Consider the following 10183-nt stretch of genomic DNA (forward strand, 5'->3'; position numbering starts at 1 on the left):
CTTCCAAGTGGATGTTTTACATTCTTGCCATTCCCAAATGCCTTCCAAGTGGAAGTTTTACATTCTTGCTTCCATGCATTCGCACATGCCTTACAACATTCCTTCCAAGTGGAAGTCCTCAAGCCTTCCAAGTGGAAGTCCTACATTTTTGCTCACATTCCTTTCCCACATGCCTTCCAGGTGAATAAACTACAACCTCTAAAGACATTTTAGAATTACTTCTGTGAGTAAAGTCGATCACATTGTAAATCTGAACATGTTGGGGAAATGCTGAGAAGGAGACTTACAGATATGCACTGATGATGTCTTCGAAGCTTCTACAGTTTTCAAAAGAGAAGTCAAACCCTTCAGACATAGTTTTAGACATAGCTACAATTTTAGACAACTACCTTTCATTCATGTAGATTTTAGTTATTTTATATACTGTTCTTCAATGTCCTTTTATGTTTGTAACTGACAATTAGCCTCTGGGCATGAATTTGCAATAAACTTCTCAATTATTATAATAGAAGAGAAAGATATCATAATAATAGTACCTGTTTAAATGCAGCAGAGCTCAGAAGACTCTCGGTACAGATTCACAAGGATTTTTAGTCTTGTGAATCTGTACCGACTTCATGAACATCATGGGAGTCTTGTCAATCTGTACAATTCCCACAATGTCCCAAGGGTTTCCTGGAATTTCACTAGGTAGGAATTGTATGTCAAGTGTATGTCCTACATTCTGGCCACATTCCTCACATGCCGTACCCAGTGAATGGTTAGCATTTTGTCCACAGGCATGCGTAATGTCCACAGACATTTCTCTGACTCACATCTATGCCCACATTCCTATAAACCCTTGGGAAGATCTGTCTGCCCTATGGCCCTGCTTTCTGTGACCCCGGGGCTCGTTCACTATACACTCAGGGGAGGAGTGCACTGTATCTGTCTAGACTTAACAGGTACTATCATGGCAGTGTCATGGCAGTACCATGCAAACAATAACCCTAACAGCAACCACCGTCGCCATGGCAATGTATGTTTTCATTGCCAGTCTTGTTAAATCTGTTTTCTGTATGCTTACGGCTGACTGTACGTCCCCACGAAGTAACTTTAAAGATACATCGGTGTACAAAATTGCCTTTTCTGCGCATTGCAAATGACAGCCCCCTCCCCATGCCGCTTGGGGTGCTGCGCCGAGGAGAACCCTGTTGAATATAGTGATGCAATTGTCCCTCAAACTTAAAGATTGAAAGTTGTGGCTGTAAGAAATCAGATTGATGTAAATGTGTGATCAGTTATGGCTATAAGACAAGAGACTGATAGTATATTGCATCAGAACCGAAGAATGCTCAGCCTAGTTCACTTACTTCCAAATACCCCAAGTATGACATTTCTTCAATTTACCTCCAACTGCCACGAAGGGTCGAAGCCATTTCAACTTATCGTGACCACAATCTTACAAACGGCAAACACACACACCAAACACACAAACGCCTACAAAAATATCTCTTTTGCTAAACATAGCAACTTTGACGTTTACACCAAGTAAGACAAAACTGGGACTGACGAAGGCATGTGTTTCACGAACTCTGGTTGTTATTAGTTGCATCCGTGACATTTCAGACATTATAAATTTTTTGATGTCATTGCTTCAATTCTGTGGAACAAATTCTGGTAACGTGAAACACACAGGCTATGGATTAGAATTACTGCGGGTGCAGGAAACGTCAGTAACATCTCCGAGGGAATACTCTATACAATTCTTGGGTTTCAGTCACGTGACCCGACCTTAGCTACGGGTGTTATTCGCCATGTTGGTGTACCTACAACCACGCGTAGCCTATGCGCTATGTACATGGTTCATTGTTTTGTAGCTGGTTGCGGATCAAAAAAAGTGGTAAACACAGTGTATCTTTTCAATGTGTGCCAAGGTGATTACAAATCAAGGAAAGGACCAAGAAAAACTGACCGAAAAACATCGCAGATTGTGGATTTTTGCGATCAGCCGCGGGGATACGGCCACAGAAATATCCCGAGATTGTGGCGAGTTACTATCGCCAAAGACTCTGGGCAAGCTTCACCCGCCTGGGTCCGACAAAATGTTGCCTGGGTCCCTACTAAAAAAAACCTTGGAAGAAAGAAGTACAGAGATCGGGACGAAAGCAAAGAACAGAAGGAGGGGCGAGGGCCGAAAGGGCGAGAGAACGCAACAAGCGGGCCACGGAACAGTCGGGTCTGGCGGCTTGACCGGGCAGGGCTCCTGACGCCAAAAGCCGCCCGACGCCACACAATGCTGCTGGATATCGCGTACGTGATCTTCCCTACACCGAGGTCAGAAATGTTCCTGTACATGCAGAAATGGCACCCAGGAATTTCCATTAAACATCGACAAAACAATAGTTTACACGGTGCAAGTGAATTTATTTTGATACACGTGGCAGTCTGACTCAATTTGAGCCTAAGTGCTAAAACTCCGAGTTCACCCTGACAGCCCAACAAAATTACCGATCTTAGCACTAAAATTGCGTTACGATTCTGCTTATCATGATACCCTAATATTGTAATGTCAATGTTCACAAGCTAATTCATCAATGGGTTGTGAGAGGTTACCCACAAACCTTTTTTTCACGGCAAAACTACAACTACGGGTACGTAAACAAAATTATGCCCGGAGGCTCCCCTCCCAACGCCGATGATTTACTCCCGCAAACTCGAGGCGGCCAACAAAATTTCTGTCGACAGGGATGACAAGCCGTCATTTGAAATTCTCATTCTAATGGGGTTCCAACAGAGACATGAGTACTTTTTGGTGCTTGAAAAAATATTCATGAACTCCAGTTTGTCAGCGGCGAAACCGAAGGGGCTAGATGAAAGTACACAACAAACAAACCCGCCGGCGGGCATGAATCAAACTGGCATTTTGCATTATTACACACAGAACCCATAATTTTGAAACAGCAACCGATAGTTAAACAAGGATTTACATTACCAAGAAAAGCTGAAACTTAGGCTTACCATGATTTAATTGGGGATAACCCGTCCGCTCCACTCGAAATTGTTGTTTACCATTCCGCTACGCGAGCGACTCACAAGTTGTCGCGAGAAGGAATCAGACACACGGGTGACCCGCGCACAGAGAACTGTCCAAAACACACTTGCCAGAACCTCTCTCTCTCTCTTAATTTATTTATTGAGAAAAAAAAGACTAGAGTGACCAACATACGGATCCTGTCCACTGTAGGACTGTGAAGGAGATACTAGTAACGTTAGTCTTTGAAGTTCGTTCACACATACGCAAGTTTTGTCGTCCTATATCCTTTGTCATCGTATCCTTTGACTTCCTATCCTCTCAAAAATGTACAATTTCATAGAAAACCTTGTCATCTGTCAACCATCAAAGACTGCAAAATTATCGTGTGGCTGATAATTACTTGTATGGCTTCGGTGCCAACGTCTTGACACTACACCGAGGTACACCAACATGGCGGCCGCCTGTATTACGCAAGCCCCGTGACGTCACGTGAAAACCGAGAATTGGTGGTAATGTTACATGATAGTACCACGACAGGGAATCATATTTAGTTTTCGAGGCAGAGATCAAAGCAGATAATAATGGCATACTCTTATTGTCAGAGACTGGGAAGCACTGTCAGAACCAATAAGAGAAAAACGTTTTACCAGTCATAGCAATAGCAAAACTTTAGGTACCAGAGACTAGAAATCACGGTTGACACTTGGAACAAAGTTACACCATCTGATTCAATGCAAACGGGATGTACCTACCAGGGACATGAAAAATCCGGATCCGCGCTGGGTGTCGGAAATTATGAGTTCCAGACAAATTCATTCAGCAACAACGACTTGGGATTAGAAACACCATTAGCATATAGGGATTGATTTGGTTAGTTCAATATAGCGATCACACAAAAAAGGATAATGGTTAAAAAAACCATTATTGCATAAGATATTGTGAACAGAAAGAAAAAAATAACTTACGGAGGAAACAGCTGCAAATAATGCTTAAACGGATTACTCAGACGTGTTGCTTAAACCTGGTTAATTTTGTGCAGAATGAAAATTTTCAACACTCCATTTAAATGCACCATTGAGAAGTGTCGACGTGTAAACTGATCCGTTACCCTGCTCTGTCTGTTGTGACACGCAAGTGCCACGTCGCGATGTACTCGTGCACGTAGCACGTACCTCGTGAGCAAAATTTGCATATTTTTGTTATGTGCCTTACTGCTTTAACTAGGTAAGGCCATGTTGATTTGATTGTACGGGTGACATCCTCTGGCAACCCCAAAACTGATGCGAGCTAGTTTTAAAAACGCTTTTATTATGAAATCTACATGGTAACGAAGGTTGAAAAAAATGACAGAGTGTGGTATGGCGAATAATCTACTCTTCAAATTAATTTATTTTCATTTCGTCTTGTCTTTTTCGTTTGTTTTTGGCATTCTTGGTATCTTTTTCAAATATGTTTTTTGCAACTTACGATATATATTTGCTCATTTTGAAACTGTTTTGTACGATTTACAATATGGTTAAAAATTTTAATGGAAACGGCTGAAAAACTCCTGTGCGCGCGGATTTCATCCATATAATCAAATCAACATGGCCTAAATACGGTAAAATATTGGTAATCAAATATGGTCGTAGTTTTTATGCAATAACTATTAACGAAACAATATAATTCTGGACGAAAGAGGAGTAACTCAATAGGGTGTTACGCCGAATCCTACAGCATGATATAGTTCTTTTTTTTGTGTTGACGCTATCACATAAATTTTGAAGTATCAAAATCAAGTCATTATCAAAAATCAAGTCAATGTGGCCTTAATGTCTTTATTTGTAGACGTTTCGATAAACACCCGAGATCAGACAGAAGCTGGTACCTAATGCCATTGAGAGGGAAACAGTGTAACATCAAGGATCGTACAATACACTATCAGCATCATGACTGATATACCATGAAAAAAAAAACACTGGTATTCAGGAAACACTTTCTGTATACAAATGGAAAGAAATATGACTGGCTTTACTGGGATGGAAGCACTGTAAAATACAAATTTTACTGTGATGAAAACACGGTAAAATATAAATAGGGTAAAACTATAATTACCGGTGGCAGGGAAGAACTATCAACGATAATATTGAAGACTGTGCATAAAGAGCAGGATATAGACAGGGAAACACGTCAGCATTATAAACGATATAAGTACCACGGGCAAAGAAATACCTTTAGCTTTGGGAATTATAAAAACAAAGTTTTTTTAGAGAGTATACAAGAAGAAGAAAGTGTTGAGGAAAAAATACTGGTATTTTCTAGGGACAGGGAATCACATTCTCTACAATCCACGTCGGTGGGTGCACTATAGACGTAAAGGACGAGAAAATATGGGCAGCACACGTTACTAGTTGGCAGAACACTACAGTTCCAGCGCGAAAACAGTTAAATATTAGGGAAATGAATGGGGATCACTATCAGTACCAGTATAGAATTCTAAGAATATTAGAACAGGACTTACCGGAGGTTCAGCGACAATTTCAATAGAATGCTGAAATAAATACTCTCGCGTGCGGCTGGATCTCTGTGCACACTAAAAATGTTCTAACACTAATGTTATGGCGGCCTCTGAGGTGTGCTGACGTGTAAGCTGATTCATATCTCTTTCTTGTTTGTTGTTGCTGACGTGGTACGGACAAGCTGCAAAGTAAACGTACATGTCACGTCATGGCATTGATGTAGCTTTCCAGGGTGAGTTACTGCCATAACTTATTAAAATGAAATCGATTGAATTACAATATATTTTGGGCCTACGCCAAACAACAGTTACTCAAGCAACTGGATATGATTTTGAAAACGTCAGACGTTTCAGCTAGTATCCACTAGCTTTCGTCAGTGGCTGAGGGACAAGAGAAGAAATGCCAGTTTATAAACACAAACCATTGATTTATATAAAAATAAAGTGAAGACAATTTTTTGGAAGTCGAGAAGGGAACAAAAGTCAGACAAGTCAAGACAAGATAATTCAAATTAGTCTGAAAGCTCCTGTTATACAGAACAGGAGCCTAAGTGTTGTCTGTCCTCGGGGCTGGGAGTGTCAAATAACAAGTGCCGGAGTGATCTACCCGTAGCCCCCTTCCCTGCAGGGCACAGCCTAGAAATAGAAAATAGGCTTCTAATACATGTAAATCATGACAGAAAAGGGGCATCAAAAGTCACCTACCTGAGTTTTAGGCCATCCAAATCACACATTGACTGGGTAGCACATCATCTAAACTGTCCATTTAGCCCAAAATTTCAAAATCCTTCGCACCTAAACATCGTTAAAATCCCTGTTTACAATGGAGGGTGACCTCTGACCTCCCATGGACAGCACAGCAATGCATATAAACATATATCTTCTTTTCTTTGCTGGACATCTCAAACATGGCTGAAAGTCTGTTTTCTGAACAGAATAAAAATTCAAGAACCCTTACCTGTAACATCCAGCTCCAAAAAGGCAACATTTCCCACAAAAAAATACTTTTTACATTTGGTTTTGTCTGGCCTTTCTCTATATACTAAAACTGGCCCCAATACACATGCGCGGATTCCTGACCTTTGCCCTGTTGAGGGTGGGGTTGTACATTCTTTCGTATATTGCCTCTTTAACACCCCGTTCCCACTAGCGTGTTTCACGGCCTACGATATTTGTTGACTCGAGTTTGAAAGAGTGACCCTGGTTGTGTTGTAGGTGGTGGAAAATAGCTAAAGGAGTAGCCGTTAGCACCAGGTCTGCAGTGTTCCTTGTATTGTACTTTAAGCGGTCGACTCGTCTGTCCGATGTAGGTGTTAATACAATTGGGCTCCTCACATTTGAGTCTGTAAATAACATTCGCCTTGGTACCTTGTGAGGTCGGTCCTTAAGGTGTACCAGTCTTTGTCTAAGGGTTGAGTGAGGTTTGAAGCTAGTGTCTATTGAAGTTTTGGAAGATCCGTCGGAGTTTCTCAGATACTCCTTGGACATACGGAATAGTGATGTTAACCTTATTTCTGTTGGTCAATGGTTTGCACTTCTAGGTTTTCTTAGACTGATCCGAAGGTTTGAGCGCTTTGTTGAAAGTCCAGTTTTGGTAGCCACACTTAGCCAGGGCACCTCGGAGGTGACTATGTTCGTCCGTTTTGGCTTGGTCTGAAGTGATAATGTTGTCTGCACGACGGAAGAGAGTTTTGATCACTGCTAGTTTGTGTTCCAAAGAGTGGTGGGAATCAAAGGCCAGGTATTGATCAGTGTGGGTTGGTTTCCTGACCTACCCACCTACCAAGTTTCATGACAATGCATATTAACAGACAAACGGACAGACGGACAAACGCTACTGAAAACATAACCTTCTTGGCGAAGGTAATAAATGAACGCAGTGTAACAAGAAACCAGTCTTCTATTCGTCATAAAGATAAATTAGCAAAACAGCAGTAGTCACCCTGTTCTGATTCTTTCCTTTAACATATCTTCTCTTATTATATATTGCGGCACTGTCGTGGCACTTTCATCATAATACAGTTAGTAAGAAGAATGTCTAGTAATTTTTTTCCAGTATCAGTCCAAAATAAAATAATGTAGGGGGGGGGGTCAACTAACACGGGTGACGGCGCTTTTGTAAAATCTGTGGCGAACTTTAGGGTGTTCTGTAGCATTAAAAAGAGTACAGAGATTCTTTTGTACTTCAGACCAAATGGGTTATTTGGTCGCCAACATGTTAACATCTTCTAACAAGAAGCTGTACATACTTCGTCGCCTGAAACGGTTTGGTGTGTCTGTCCCAGACCTCAAGACAGTCTACACCTCGTACGTGAGACCCGCGCTCGAGTACGCCGCACCAGCGTGGCACTCATCCCTGAACAACGTCCATAAAGCAAAACTTGAAAGGTTTCAAAGGAGAGCGGGCATTATCATTCTGGGAACTCAATACACCGACTGCACCTCTGCTCTTTCCACATTAGAGCTTACCACCATTGGTGACCGTCGGATCCACATCTGCACCAAGTTCGCCAAGTCACTACTCCGACCTGACTTCTGAGACTGGCTTCCCTCTTCTAGAGAACACATATGTCGGACGAACAGATACAAAACTCTCCTATTCCCTACTTAATACATCTCCTAAATCAGGGATTAGCCCATTGATCCGACGACACTATGTATATCTGTACTGACTTACCACGACAGTATGTCGCAATGTATTTATGTAGTTATTTTATATGCATATGAATGCATCAACTCCGACCAGTATAAATGATTCCAGAACATTTTATGACAAACGTGTTTTAGTGTAAATAATTGTTAATGCTTTTAATACTTAGTATTTTAATATTTCATACTGTGTAAATTCAACACAATTCAGGCAATTGTGATGTCTGTAAGTTGAATAAAGATCCATTCATTAAAAAGAACAAAATTAAAAAAAATATTAAAAAGAGAAAGAATACACATGTTCATTTCTCTAGAACAATGTACCTCTGACGAAGACATGAGATCTCCGATCTCTAGTAATATTAATACAATTATGTCAATACCACTTAGGCTATCCCCAACTAGTAAAAATGCAATAGGACATGCCTGATTGGTTTAATGTCAAATCTTAACACCTTATTTACTGTCCCATTGTGCTTGAAGATAATATTGTGGAGAGCATACCTTCTGCCATGTGTCGGGAATGCATGGCGGGTACATGTATTTACAAAGAGTGACAGGGGCAAGGAGTGACTTCAAGACAGAATTTAACAGATATAGATGTTGCTTTCACTTGGTCCATTTCTGAAGTATATTGTTATGGTAAAATCACAGTGAAGAGTTGACTCAGTATAATTAAATTCTAAAGGGATAACGTTTTCTTGTCTTCTTCTTCCTTTCCGATGCTGTTATATGGTTCTTGCCCTAACATGCATACTGGTAGTCATGCAACTTCTAATATGCATAGGTTGCTGCTTTAAAGTCTGTCTTTATTTGCCAAGCTTGTCTTAAGTTTAAATGGTCTAAGTTCCCTCAGTTTAAAATCACATAATCTGCAGTAAACTTATATCTGATACTAATGTTAAACTGTCTTAAATTACTGGCACTTCCTCCATTTTTAGGCCCACAGGACTAAACATTTGATAAGGAGAATGCACAAACAAAAAACACACCACTCCCACTTCTTAATTTTCCCAATATATTTCAACATTGCCTGGCGTGTTTGCTGGTGCAAATGCCAAATTCTTCTACCACGAACAATGCAAAGTAAGAGACAACTAATTGCAGTGTATGTATTTACAAGACACATTTTCCGCGATACCTTCTGTGTAATGTAGACGGTTATGGCGTTGACAATGTGACTCTGTGAATAAGGGTTCCTGTTTGGACGAATTACAGGGTGACCCTGTAAATAGCCACCGTAATAGATAATAGCAGCGTATCGATTATAAAGTACCACAGACCTAGCTTGACAACTTCAGAAGTCTCACAACATATACATATAGAATGACCTGGACATTCGGTCTAATTAGATAAACTTGAGTTTGAAGAAACTTGGAAAAAAGAAGCGGACTTTTTGCACGAGGGGTTAAAGAGGCAATCTATATCAGAGACATCACAACCTTTCCTTAACAGACACAAGGGTTGCCACAGACTTTCTGAAACCTCTAATTATTCACTGCATTTGGGTAAGTGCATTTTTGCCTTCGACAGAAGGTTATGAAATCGTTTTTGCACAGTTTTGCAGATTATGCACGATAAAGTTTGAAGGCATGGTCCGTGGTTCACGATTTTTGGCAGGCAGGTTGTCCTAGTGATGGGCATTGTCAAGGCCAAAAATGGGCTTCGTGAGGGGGGGGGGGTTCTTACGTGACTTGAGCTGACCTTTTGTGCTTGCGTTTTTTGTTGTTCCCCGAATGACTCGGAATCCTTACGTGGTTGTCTATGATTTTCAGTTGGCAAGTCGCCGTTGGGAATACGGAGGTCAAGTTCGGATATGGGCCTCGCGGGGGGTTCCCATGTTATTGAATTTGACCTTTTGTGTTGGTCGTTATTGTTGCTAGCCGGATAAATTCGAGAATCTGCAAATGGATGTTCACTATTTTTTGTGAGCAAGTTACCGTAGAAGATAGCAAGATCAAGTTCGGAAAATGGGCGTCGTGGGAGGTCCGTACGTTACTGTAGTAACACTTGTCATTTTT

The sequence above is a fragment of the Branchiostoma belcheri genome, unplaced genomic scaffold, assembly GCF_001625305.1.
Source record: "Branchiostoma belcheri isolate BF01 breed outbred unplaced genomic scaffold, Haploidv18h27 scaffold100, whole genome shotgun sequence".
Classification (NCBI taxonomy): Eukaryota; Metazoa; Chordata; class Leptocardii; order Amphioxiformes; family Branchiostomatidae; genus Branchiostoma; species Branchiostoma belcheri.